This window comes from Megascapheus bottae, chromosome 12 (assembly GCF_031878675.1).
Source record: "Megascapheus bottae isolate mThoBot1 chromosome 12, mThoBot2.hap1, whole genome shotgun sequence".
Taxonomy (NCBI): domain Eukaryota; kingdom Metazoa; phylum Chordata; class Mammalia; order Rodentia; family Geomyidae; genus Megascapheus; species Megascapheus bottae.
Window position 1 is genome coordinate 37,781,024 of NC_143520.1, and position 14,937 is coordinate 37,795,960.

The window sequence follows — 14,937 nt, forward strand, 5'->3', positions numbered from 1 at the left end:
TGAATAGCTCATGTTTGAAAAAAGTAGTTTCATCAGAGTAGCATTTTGATGGAAATTTCCTAAAGTGAATCAATCAGGAAGTAGCTATGTATTCTTTTATGAGCTAGTCTCAGAAGTCACACAATGTTAAAAAAAAAAAAAGGAGTTACACAATGTCACTACAACCATACTTCCATCAAGTGGTACCATTGCAACTTGAGTTTAAAAAAGGAAATATGGAACCTACCTTTTGATAAGGAAAAACAAGGGCACAAGCTGTAAAGATATTAAATAGTAAACAATGTCACATCATCTGATAAAAGCAAAATTTGCAGACTACTCCAGTGCCAAATATTCACAAATTTTTCCAAAAATTACACTTACCATCCCTTTCCACACAAAGGGACTTGTCTTGTTACCTAAATCATGTCCAGATGTGAAAGAAGTTCTATGATTTAGATTCTTCAAGAGCAACATATTGAGCAACTTTCTTCTCAATGAAAATACCTGTTAACTAAATACAACTCCCCCAAGCCAAGAAGTGATGATAACATCAATACGATTTCCACTGAAATAGGAAAGAAGATTGAAAATTTCAGAGGTCATTCAGGTGTGTTGAGTGTATAGTGACATTTGTTTTATTAGTTGTTTACTTGCCTGATAATTATATTCTATGTTCTGCAGTCCCTTTTCAAGGCTCTTGTTTTAGCTTTTGAGTCACTCTTTTATGAGTTTCATTTCTAGCTAAGAGCCCAGGCTTCAAGTCCATACATGTTTGGAGAATCGAAACATGATTTTATTCCTTAAAGTTTCTTTTTTTCTCCCTTTAGAAATGGCTAGTTTTCTATGAATCAGTTTATAATCTAGTCTTTAAAAACAACATCTACAAATCACTGAGAGAACACATCTTCTCCAACTGTAGGATAAGAAAACTGCCTGAGGGTAGATAGCTTTAAGACTCTTAGAAACATATTTTTTTCTGGCAAAGATCTTATAAGGATCAGATTATTCACTGAATAAATGAATAAATGAATATGAATAAATGTATCTGTCATGTTTGTATACTAAGAAGCTTGTATACTATGAAAGTGTTAAAACTTCTAGGAGCAAGTATCTTTTTCTTTGTAACATTCTGGCTGCAAGCTAGAATGTCAGGGTTTTTGATTATTAAATTTAAGAGAAATATTTGCCTCCTGCTCATTTGCACTAATTTACTTGGGAAAAAATTAAAAAAAAAACATTCAAACCACGTTATGAATACAGCTAAATCTAATGCCAGAAAGTAACACTATCAGTCATTGGAACAAAATGTCAGCATAGACTGGGAGTATTTTATGCTAACCTTTGTTATAGCTTATCTGCATGTCAAAACACACTAAATAAAATTTTGCTTTCCCCCACTCTATTCTGTTTTTATCTCCTAGAAATGTTACATGTATTCAATAACCTTGCATTCTTATCTCAGGTTTCATAACATAAAATATACCAGTACCAAAGACTGAATGACTCAAACTTCAGAGTTTTATTTTGCTGAACAGACTATGAATTTCAAAATCAAGGTGCTGACAAAGGAATTTTACTCTGAGACTTCCTCTTTTGACTTTCATTTTGCTGTCATGTTTGACTGTCATGTTGATTCTCACATATCTTTCTACACATGGGAAAACAGAAGAAGTTCCAGGATGATGATATGTCATTTTATAAATATTCTAATCCATCATGAAGACTTCATTCCTAACCTCTTCTAATGCTACCCTAATAGGGGATATGAGAAAGGTCAATTGGGGAAGGGGCAATCTTTCTGCATCTTCGCATTAGGGATCTCACACATGAATGTGAAGGAACATAAAGATTCAATGTATAAGCTCTGTCCTGCTTTCCATAAACTAATGTCTTTTTCATATGCAAAATATATTGCTTCATTTCAACTTACACATATTTCTATCCAACTTGCAAAGCCTCATAGACATAGCTAAATTGGGTATATATGAGACTTGAGGAATGATTCATCCAGAGGCAAAATTCCTCCCCAACATTGAACATTAGACAAGTTAAATGTTTCCAAAATATGTGATGAGCTATGAATAGAATAGATTCTGACATTCCAAAAGGGACAAATGAGAAAGAGGAAATGGAGAGAAAGTCCAGGCAAACTTAAAACTTATCAAGGCATGAGAAATGGTATCAATGTATGTGAAGTATTTGGTGAATATAATGTAACACTTCTATTAATAACAATAAAAATATATGGAAAAAACAAAAAAAAACTTATCAAGGTAAATTTGGTCTTACAGAGTCAAAATAATCTTTAGCTAGGAGTCCTCAATTTTGATGCACGGAAATGGTGTTTCTATACACATTAACCACAACCCCAAATGCTTTAACGCTGAGGCAGGTAATAATATTAAGGCATTAAATAAATATTACGAAAGTCAGAACTAAACATTAGAACCATAATGTAAAAACTGAAAAATCAGAAGCAAATTCCCATGCTACCATCTTCAAATATTAAGTTGTAAGAATAGTTGATATAAAGGGAATAGCTGGATCTACTTTCACTTTTGATAGGTTAAAAAAACTGCATACCTTTCACCAATGAGCAGAGAAAATTTAGAAGGTAGATCTGTCAGAGAAAAGCCCATGTGCTTTTGTCTAGACCAGATTATATTGCCTTGTGTTACAATAATAAACATCTCCCATCTTCCCACCCACCACTGTCTAAGGATTGAGTTGCTTGAAATCAAGAACACATTTGATTTTCTAGCTCAGAAAGTCCCCAGGACCAGAAAACGGGGGAGGGAACCCCACTCCTTGAATTCTGGAGCAATCCTATCTATCCTTTGAGTTGCTGCATTTCCAAGGCTCTCTGGTCTGCTGATATCAACATGATAAACCTACTTTTGAAAGCAAGATCATTTCTCTTGCTCCTTGATAAATGCAACACATTTACTGCATAGACAAAATGGTCTGTTGTCCGGTCCTGTAAGATCCGAGAAATGTGACTGATTGTCATTCATCCCAGTCTCTCTTTCTTTCCTTCCTTCTCTCCTGCTTTCCCTCTCCCCTCTCTCCTATGCTCTCACTCCCCTAATTGCCCCCTTCACCAGGAGATTGCCTACTACTATAACCTTTTGGTGAGTTCAAGTAAGAAAAAGACATAGTCTTTACTTTCCAAGACATACAATTCAAGCACAGTAAAGATGATAGAAAAGGCAAATGAATATGAAAGACAAGAAAGCACATAATGCAGATATGCCACAGGGAAGAAACACTTCAGAATAATTTCAACCATTTGGCCCTTCTTATTACAGACTGTGGTTTTAGGTTAAAGGATGAGAATTGGAGCTATTGATGATTCTTCCTGATTTGTAGATATTCTTTCCGTTTCTTGTAAGGTCATGTTGCCAAAAATTTACTATCCCATCCTTTTTTTCCTTATTTTTTGTCCATTTTACTTTTTCCTTCTTTATTTTTCCTAGCCCTCTTCCTCCATTTCATTTTCAGGCAGATTTTGGCTTACTAGCCTATCCTATTATTTATAGGTATTATAGGCCAAAAATTTCTGATTGGTGGTTTTCCTTAACTCACATTGCTCCTTCTTTTAAATAACCAATAGATCTTGTTTTAAATATAGATATTTTTTCTGCCATTCAATGGAAGTAGATAAGAATACATAAAGAACTACACAATAAACTTTTTCACAGAATCCCAGATTCTGCACTTTTTAATTAAAGTTCATAAGCAGCAACTTAGATTCTAAAAATAATTGGAAAAAAATCAGTGTTAAAAATTACAGCTTGCTTCAAGAATTAGGCAAGATAGACAGACAAGGTGCCAGAAGACTTAGAAAACAATAAGTAGTACAAAGAAACAGATTCAGAAGTGAGAAACAGAAATTAAACTGAAAAACCAGATCCCTAAGCTCCCTTTAAATCAACTTCTCCTTTTAGTTATAAGTTATCAGACAGGGAGACACAGGCAGTAAAACTTACCATGGCTATTTGTACTGTCTACTCCTTTGAGAAGAAGGTTCAAACTCTTCACATACACATACAAAGACAGGAAACTAGGGGACATGTCAGGGAAATAAAAGTCTTAAAACCTACCTGGATTTTTTGGTTGAGCTGGATCACATCTCTATGAACTGACATGGCATCATGCATTTCCTCAGCTTTCCAAATATACAACTCATGTTTTTGTCCCAACCCACATTTCATATAGGGAAGTGCTTCTTATTTTTTTCTGTCATACAGAAAGCAATCTATTCCATTCTAAGATTTTTTCACTTGTGAGACTTTGGTGAAACTCCTTGAAATATCCCAAATTTCCCTTTGGCAAAGGTGGGAATCTCAACTTTCTATGATCTTGTATAGAACCTCAGCAACTGAGGGAACCTCCTTACTCTTCTCCCCCTCCATCTCAATATATATTTACATATTTGAAATGTTTTATAAACTAAAGATATTTTACTAATTACAAATGGTATCACTTTGATGTCTCTCATTTTCCTTATTTTGTGCTACAGTAAAGGCAATGAGATTTTTCACTCACTGAATATGTGTACAGAGGTCTAGGAATGACAGTACATGCTTACAATACTAGCCACTTGGAAATCATAGTGTTTATTTTTTAAAACAGAATACTTAAGGGCTGGGAGCTTGGCCTAGTAGTTGAGTACTTGCCTAGCATGCACGAAGACCTGGGTTTGATTCCCTGGTACCACATACATAGAAAAAAAGCCGGAAGTGGTGCTGAGGCTCAAGTGGTAGAGCTCTAGCCTTGAGAAAGTCCAAGGACAGTGCTCAGGCCCTGAGCTCAAGCCCAGGACTGGCAAAAAAAAAAAAAAAAAAAAAAAAAGAATACTTAAGAGTCCAACCTGGTGAAAAAGTTCACAAGGCTCTAGCTAAACCACAACAAACAAAAACAAAACAGGTGGGATATATCATGACTTACACTAGCAATGTCATGTATATAAGAAGTACATGTGGATGGATTATAGTCTTCAATTGGCCCTAGGCAAAAAGCACTAAGCACTAACTGGAAAACAAGCTAAAGATAAAGAAAGGGGTGTGCTTCTAGGAAAATGGCTCTCATGGTAGCTCAAACAGTAGTGTTCAAACCCTACTATCACTAAGTGTGACTGCATGTGTAAATGTGTGTAAGTATGTCCATATCTATGTAAGGAATGCTACTAAGCACGGAATATGACTTACATAATATTTTACCATCGTGCGAATTATTCAGAAGTTCATTGATAATTTCATCACATCTCACATCTAGATAGATTTCAAGACAACTTAGATTATACCAAATGACCTGGTAAAATTAAATATTTGGAATTTTTTTCTCTGTGGATTTATATGAAACAATATACTTGAGGAATAATTTGCTAAATAAGTCTCATACTTTCATAGATACTGGAGCAGTGACCTAAGATGCAATGTCTAAGTTGGTATTATATGTGTGTTTTGAAACACACCTTCGATCTAGTTTCTCATAGTTATATAAATCTTGGAAGTAGAGCCACAACTTGCTGCTTATGTGACTTGTATTGCAAGTAACAGGTAAAAACATCCACATGCCTCCCAAGATTTTCTTGGGTGAGTATAATACAATTTGGATGTTAATCATTAGTTTAAGACATACTATTATTTTGACATTTTTGCCAAAAGTTGGCTCTGGACTTTATTGGCAGCACTGATAGCTAATTTTCCCTCTCTCAGATCATTACAAAATTCCTCTATGCTTCACTGGATTCCATTAAAATTGTTATTAACCAAAACATAAAGTTTTAAGATTATGAGAGAAAAGATTAGTGTCCATAAAGCCTAATTTAAACTAGCATCTTCTCAGAGGAAAATAGAATATTCCTCTCTAAATATTAGAGGTAAATTCGCATAGCTGGTTGTGGTTTAGGATACTTTCAATTGCAGAGTACAATATGCATATTTTATGTATTTTGGATTAAATATACAACTACCAAGCTTAGCCAAAGTCAGTTTCCTATGTCTAAGCTTTACCTTCTCTAAAAATAATTAACCTTCTTGAGTTAGAAACATCACGAATACAAAAATAATCATGATTGATTTTCAGAAATGATTTATTCTGGAGCTTTTCATTTGTCTCTGAATTTCTGATTCTATAAAGTATGATAAATTCCTATGCATTTATCAAGGCCAATTATGTACCCAAATAAATCATGACTAAAATAACAAGGAAAGATGTAACTCTCCAGTTATGTTTTATGTTTCATATCAAAAATAACATTGAATTGTAATATATATATTGAATATTTTTCCTAAATGAACACATTTGTTCTTAAATACAGTAATATTATTTAAATATGTACAGCAGCTTCAGAAAAAATAAATCATAATAGAAATGAATAATTAAAAGATTTCAAACTGAGATGTAAATTATACTATACTTGCATTACTGCAACAAATCTAGATGACAAAACAAAATAAAAAATAAATTATAAAGGCAATTACATTACCAATTTGCTAACCAGTATTTTAGCAATATTGTTAATTTCTAAGCTATGATAACTAAGGCACATCAAAAGGGCACTGAAAAGTTCTATGAATTAACTGTCTGTCACTTAGCATTTCATTTCACAAAATGTTTTCTTAAAGTAGCCACTTAAGCTTCTAAATTAAAACATTTAAATAACAGAAGATTTAAATCTAATGCTTTTCTCTCTTCTAAGAGCAGACACTATTACATTGCTGCTACAATACTCAAGCTATCTCTTTCCTTTTGCATAACCAAATTCCAAGTTATATCCTCCACAGAGGCATATATGACCAAGCTAGTTTCCATCTGTGGATTTTGTGCTGCCTAATGTTAATCACAATGACTCTATTCTAGTTGCCAAAGATTGGTTTAGAAATAAAAATGTGACTCAAAGCCAGGTAATTGGATAGACCTTTGTAGAATAATTAGGTACATGGTGTAGAAGTTGTGGCCTTTTCTTCAGAATATTGGTAGGATTGGATGAGATATATGGAATTGCTATGGCAACCTCTACCTAAATCTTGGGATAAAGTAATGAAATAGAGTTAGGCATATCCAAAAGAACCTGGAACCTACCTACTTCATACTTTCAGTAGAAGACAATGGAAGGCATGAAAGCAAACCTGATAGCTGAAACAAAATCCATCAGACAAATTTGCAGTACTTAAATACATTCAGATAGTATCAGTTTTGGAGATCAGGAATGAATATTATCTAAAATGAATTCTTCCATGACTATAATCTAATTGTGGTCTAAATGCTGCAAAACACAGTCATCATTATTTTCAACAAGATGGAAAGATGCTAAAATTATTAGAGATTATTATATTAGAGATAATATTGTTTGGCTTTCATAGTATGCTAATTTGACAGCAGGAAAAACAAAATTAAAATGCTTAGATGATTACTTATTAAAAAATATTAAATACCAAGAAAAATTCACTGACCTGAAAATATGGAAGAATTTTGTATCTACTTATTTGTATGTTATTTTTATACAAAATCATTTTTCATTTCTCCCCTGGGGAGAAACAATGCTAGGCAAATGCCTTTTGAACTATGTGCAATTATTGATGCAGGTAGTGCTTAAGAAGACCTGCAAGGCTGTGACTCAATAATTTTTTTAAGGAAAATGTAATCATACTTATGTCTCATAGTAAATAAAAGCACTTTGAAAAACATTGTTTTTTTTTTTACCAGTAATCCTATATTCAAGATATTTTTGTTTCCCCTGACTGCTGATATTAAGCTTTGCAATGTGGATGAGATCAAATAGGGATCTTGGCTCAAACAGCTAAAATAAGGTAAGATAATGGAAAAGATAAAATTAATCGTGGTTAGGTTTAGTTTTATGCAACACTTTGACACAGAATAAATGTATTTACATTATTTTCATGTTTCCCTTCTCCACTGTGTTAGCATTTAACCTAACCTTCACCTTGCCAATACTGATTTAAAATCTCATCTTGTTCTTGCAAATAGCATGAAACAATATACTGGATTAGTAAAAAGAAAGCAAAATCAATAAGCAGAGGATAAATCAATAGCCATCAACAGAATAGGAATCTTCTGAGGAATTGTTGAAAGATATAACCTATGGAGAAACAAACATTTCAGAAAACTATGTATTAAAAGTGTTGAAATTTTTTATACAAATAAGCAATGCTCAGGGACTTTTAATCTCTGAGTATGTAAGATAGTTTCAAGAAGTAAAAGTTAATGATTTATCTATCATGATGATTAATTTAAGAACTACATTTGATACAGGCATGTCAGACAGCCTCTGCTCCTGTCTACTTGTGCTCACAGCAGGGAACAAGTAGTCCTGCTCATAGGCTAAGCCAGAGAGAGTGAAGACAAAGCAGTGAGGTCATGTCTACATACCTACTGAACATGGAAGAAAGGGAATTCCCCATATATACTCACAAGAACTTCTTTCCATTGACAACTCAAAGAAGCATATCCTTGAAAATAGATTTTTATATCAATGTTCAAGAAGTAATGTACCCACTACTTGACAAATGTAACTGTAACCCCTCTATACCTTACTGTGATAAAATACAATAAAAAGATAGATTTTCAGAAACAAAAGTGCAGTGAATAGATACCCTATATCTGTTAAACAATTATTATTATGAAGAAGAAAGATCAAGCCCAATAAGCAAAATTATAAACACATATAGAAAAATATTTACAAGTTAAGTTCCAAATCATGACATATAAAAACAAAACCCCAAACATTAAAGATGATGAACAAAGATTTACCATACAGTTTCACAACCAACATTGAATCATAGAGCATATTAGAGAAAAATCATCAGAATTATGACGGCAACAATCTTCAGTCCTATGCCCAAACCAGTATACAAATGGAAGGTAAAAATAGAATATGCTTTACTATTTATGATGCTGAAGACAGCCAGACCTAGGATACAAAAACCACATGAGCTTTTCAGGAACATAAGAGCATGGAATTGCTTTTAAATTAATGGAATTTAAAAATGAAACTTCATGCATATATATACATATATGTTATGATCATTATTAATTGATATAAAAATGTCTGAATGGATAACAACTAGTAAAAAAATGTGATCAAGAGCATAGAAATAGATGAACTTTTAAACTTCATATACAATCTTAAAATACTATACTTTGTGGGGCCTTCAGACTTTTAAGTGGTGCACCCTATGGAATTGCTGGAGGTGCTTTCATGTGTCCAGGTCTATAACAGAATCATGATTCTAAAATTAAGGGAAATGGCCAAAAATCACATAAGAGAAATAAAATATAACAAAGACAGCAAATCTATAAAAAAATGAGCACATGGATAAAAATCCATCACTAAAATGGGAATCAGACTGAATCTTTTTATCAGTTATATACATCAGACATATTCTATCATACAAACTAAAGTATAAACTACTTCAGGGAATACAAAATTTAAAAGATGAAAACTTTGACTATAAAGAAACTTCTAGCCATAATTTATTATGAATTCGAAAGCAGATAAAATATGCACAGATACATAAAGACACTCAAATATATAGGCTGTCCTTAATTCAACTGCAATACTTGTATAAAGAATATTGATTTAAAAAGTAGTTTAATGAAAAAAAATCCTGTGAAGTTTAGGTCTGAAATACTATCTTCCAAGCCTGTGTGTTGAAGGCTTGCTTTCTGGTCTATGACATTATTAGGAAATGGTGGATCCTTTCAGAGACAGAAACTAATGGAAGGAAGTTAGGACATTGTACCTTTGAAGAAAATGAAGAAAAAGATAGGATCCTACTTTTTCTCTCTCTTTACTTTCTGGACATTATGAAATAAACATTCCTTCTCTACAACATAATTCTATTAGAATGTGGCTCTCTTGGACCAAAACAAGAAACTCAAGTGACCACGAAGTGAGAATTTTAAAATCATGGACCGAAAGGAACATTGTCTCCATTTAACATGTTTATCTACTGTATTTTGATGTCACTGTATGGGAAACTGGCTGACAAAGAGAAGATCTGAATAACTCATTGAAGGTAATACTGTTTTAGTATTAAAATCAATGACAAGGGCTGAGAGTTTGGCTAGTGGTAGAGTGTTTGCCTAGCATGTACTAAGACCTGGGTTTGATTCCTCAGTACCCCATATGCAGTAAAAAGCCAGAAATGGTGCTGTGGCTCAAGTGGTGGAGCTCTAGCCTTGTGAAAGCCCAAGGACAGTGCTCATGCCCTGAGTTCAAGGCCCAGGACTGGCAAAAAACAGACACAATTTTAAAAAGAATTAAGCTTAAGAGGAAAAAAAATCCATATATATATATGTGTGTGTGTGTGTGTGTATTCTGTTGTAGATATGACTGTATAGTACAATAAGAATAACAATCACACAAAATAAAGCTCTTCTTTCTGTATCTTAGAGTTCATTTCATTTAGTATCATCCTATATGACCTTGTGCACACAAGTTTGAGCTAATGTAATCCTCTGCTAAGAGAGTCCTAGATGTGATAGAGTAGACATATACTATATATACTAAATATATAATAAACAAGTAAGTAAAACATTAGTATAGTATAGTACTGTGTCATAATATACAGTATTCATATATGTATTTATTATCTGAAAATATAAATTATAAATATATTCTGTTGTAATCAATATATAATAAATTAAACAAATGTATATCTACTATATAACATAGTCCTATATATGAATATATAATAGTACTATATACACAATACATTCATATACATAATAAAAGCAAATAAAAACAGCATAAATAATGAGAAAAGATAATGTTTTTATTTTAGATTCTTGCAGCTTTCCATTAAAAATCCAAGATATGAAATGAGTACAGTTTAAAATAAAGGAAAGATTGTTTTATGACTGCAAAAATATAAGCAACTAACATAAAAATTTAAGCCACATACTGGGCAGAGGTGGCCAACATTTTGGAAAAAATATCAATAATAAAACAGATACCCACTTTATATCTTTCATGGTAATGATAAAATTAAAATGGATGGCAAACAAAACATACTCAAACAAAGCATATTTGCTAAATATTCAATACTAAATGAAAAGCCTACCTCAAAGGGTTTTAAAAATAGACAAAAACAAACAAGACAACTGAGGGCTATTACTAGATAATGTACAGATAAGAACTTAAAAAGTCAAAACAATATACTAGTACAAGTTTTTATTGCTTCCAACATTGCAGGAAAGCACTATAAACTAAGAGATAAAGCATTTGATAGTCATGTTCATTCTAAACATAATTATTGTGAGCAAGGGCTGGCACAAAGACCTGGGTTCTATTCCTTGGTATCACATACATACATAAAGCTGGAGGCGGTGATATGGCTCAAGTGCTAGAGCTCCAGCATGGGAAACCCTAAGGACAGTGCTCAAGCCCTGAGGTCAAGCCCTAAGGCTGGCCAAAAAAAGAGAAAAGATTACAAGAATGATTGTCAAAATACTGACAAAGGTGCCAGCCAAAAATATATTCTCCTACTAGTAGCCAAGTACCAGTGTAGAGGCTAGATGAAAAGCTGAAAAGCTGAGTTTGAAGGAGACTTAGAATACTATGAAGACAGGATACTCTTTGATACTCCTCAGTGAGAAAGAAGAATGTGCCTCAGTTTTAACTCATATAAGATGGGGAAAGTAGAAACCCCCAGAGGTTAGTGCACTTGACTGTTTTGCAGTCAGGCTAATTAAGATGGCTTCTGACTGAGATTATTATTTTTTTCACTTCAACATGTGTTTAATAGAAAACATTATTAGCAAAAAAATTGCGTTGCTTTCCTTGAGCTATGTCTTCAAACTGTGGAGCACATTTTACATTTACAGCACTTCTCAAGACTGACTGGTCACATCCCATATGTTCCATGGCCAGAATGTGGTTCGGTGCTAACAGTAAAGAGCTGTTTCTTTTTTTTTTTTCATATATTTTTCATTGTAATTAATAGAAGGGTTACATGATATTTGCCAGATAGATGGTGCATTAATTCCCATACGTTGATACCTTTTCACATGTCTTGGTCCCCATTTCCCTCCTCCCACCCTCACCCCTCATCTTGTTTTCTCCCATTCCCTATCCAATTTCAAATAACCAAAGACAAATATACCCAATATATCAGGTAACAAAGTGAGATACTGTAACAATATGAGATAACCAAGGGACAGCAAAAGAGATGAGAGATAACATAGTACCTTAAGAACAACAATCATTCACTATATGGCTTATGTTTCTATATCCTAGAGATCCTTTCATTCAGTGTCCTATTATATGGCCTTTTGTATCAAGGTTTTGTTCTATTGCAAATCTCTGCTAGGAGAGCCCAAGGTTTCTACTGATTATGACAAATGAGGGAAACCATTGAGCCTAAGTTCCTTTGAGTCTGGCTTACTTCACTTAATATGATCTTTTCTAAGTCTTTCCATTTCCTAACAAATCGGTCGATGTCATTCTTTCTGACAGCAGCATAGAATTCCATTGTGTATAAATACCATATCTTGTTGATCCACTCATCAACTGAGGGACATCTAGGTTGGTTCCATATCTATGCTATGGTAAATAGTGCTGCAATGAACATTTGAATGAGGATGCATTATTCTGTGGCAGACCATTGTTATGAGGTGGATTAAGGAAGAATAGGGGCAGGGGAAGAAAATCTTATGGAATTAAATCTTCAGATAACTATAAAGATTGTACACGTGTGAGGAACTAAAACACCATGCAGAAAATCCTTACAGAGCTTTGGGGATGTTGAATTCCAAGAGAAGCATACTATAATTCAGGATATCAATAAATTAGGTTTTGTGTGTGCATGAACTAGGAATGGTGAGAACTTCACTGGACAAACCCCAAATCTCTGGTGTTTTTTTCCTCCTTCAGTCATCCCTGATCCTTAGGCAGTATAAGAAATAAATCCAGTGCAAAGCAACTAAAAAGCCAAAAGAGGAGTACCTCCAGTGGTATTCCCACATAATGGTAGAAACAAAAGCTGAATGAAGACTTAAAAAGACAGAGATCTTCATTAAATGTTAGGATTTTTGTTGGTACATCTTAGATGGCCAAGAGTAAAAGCAATCATTAACTAGAAAATTTTACACATTATGAAAATTAACTCAATAAATACTATCTCTGCTTGTGTTAATGAGATCAACTCCTGCTGTAACTACCTAACATGAAATAAAGATATTTTTCTTTTATGGAATATGGCATAGTTTATTTTTTTACAAACATAAGACAGTAAAATATACTCAATAACTGCATGAACAAAGATTTTCAGGTGATTAAATATTTCAAATATTAAATACAAAGTTTCAGATTAATGTTTTCAAGAAAAGAAAAATTAAAAAAATCTCAAAACAATTGACAATTGTGTTTTTTAATATTAAAAGCAGAAAATTATTGACTGAAGTTATGTATAATGTATTACCCATTGGACATACAATGAATTAATACATAGAAACTAGACCATTTGAAAATATCTAGACTGAGGCACAAAAAGGAAAATCACAGAAACATCTAAGGAGGTTAAAGATCAGTAATTTGCATGGGAGAAAAAAATTACATATTTATTTTTTAAATTATTTCTTTTTTTTTGTCATGGGGCTTGAACTCTGGCCTGGGCACTGTCCCTAAGCTCTTCAGCTCAAGGTTACCATCCTACCTTTGAACCACAGACCCACTTCTCATTTTCTAGTGATTAATTGGAGATAAAAGTCTCTCGACTTTGTATTGCCTGGGCTGGTTTTGAACCACTATCCTCGGATCTCAGCCTCCTGAGTAGCTAGTATTACAGGTGAGAGCCACAGACCCTGGCTTAAGAATTTATTTTTTGAGTCTCAGAAGAAAGAATGGCTTAGATGTAATATTGAAAAAATAAGTTAAGAACTTATAGAACCATTAGAATATATGATGTCTCAGATTAAAGATGTCCCCCCAAAATATCAGACTAAATACAATCATCATAATAAAGCTAAAAAAACAATCTAGGGAACACAGAAGAAGAAAATACCTTAAGTAACCAAATTTAAAATTGTTTAGTGACTTCTTAAAAGAAATAAAGCCATATGTTGATATAGAATAGTACTTAACCTATCAGCATAATTTAAAAGAGAAAGACAAAGAGATGGCTGTATTTATGTAAGAAATGCTAATATACTTTATCCAGATGTGTACTTTATATGCAAAAACATGCACACATATATGATGGTGGAGGTGGATAAAAGAAGAGAGGAAGGAGGGATGGAGAAAGAAAGTAGGAAGGTGTAGATGAGGTAAGGAGCAGAAGAAGGAAAAAGGGAAAAAGAAACAAGAAGGAGTTTTCTGAGAAGGAATATGATTTTTGTCACATCATGGAAATTCAACAAATGATAATACCATTAAAAAATAAGAATGTTAAAAATGTGAGTATTACAATAAATGTTGATTTCATAAAATGATAACATGCTGTTATGCATCAAGTATATGTCTATTGTATTCACAAAGATAACCTTAAAAACAGTCTCAATAATACAGAGCTAACAGTAACCACAGTTTATAAGAAGATAGAAAACAAATATACTTGTGAGTCCCAAAAGATGGGTAGAAAAAAATAGACTGAAAATTAAACTGAGAAACAAAAAACAGCTGAGTTACTAGAGATTCAAACCCAGTAATTAATAAGTGGTGTTGCTTTCTCTCTATATATTTTCAAGGAAAAAAATGAAAGGCTGCATGGAAAGTATGACTATAAGCTACTTTCAAGATAAACCCACTGAATATAGGTCTCAGAAGGTTGAAAGTTAAAGGATAGAAAAACATGTGTCCAGCAAAGACTAACCAAAAGAGAGCAATTGTCCCTGTTATACTTAATGAAAGAAAGTCATAATAAGGTCAAAACACAGTTAGATGTAAACAAACAAAGCTATAAGTCAAGACAGTGTTTACTTTGGGGA

General features: G+C 33.1%; 1 long non-coding RNA gene across 1 annotated transcript in view; it reads right to left on the reverse strand.

Annotated features, from left to right (window-relative positions):
- Window positions 1-220: 220 nt before the first annotated feature.
- Window positions 221-14,937, reverse strand: part of LOC150056431 (uncharacterized) — a 76,293-nt gene continuing 61,576 nt past the window's right edge. Inside the window, exon 5 of the long non-coding RNA XR_016537327.1 lies at window positions 221-255. This is a non-coding gene — a long non-coding RNA (uncharacterized LOC150056431). The remainder of the gene's footprint in view (window positions 256-14,937) is intronic.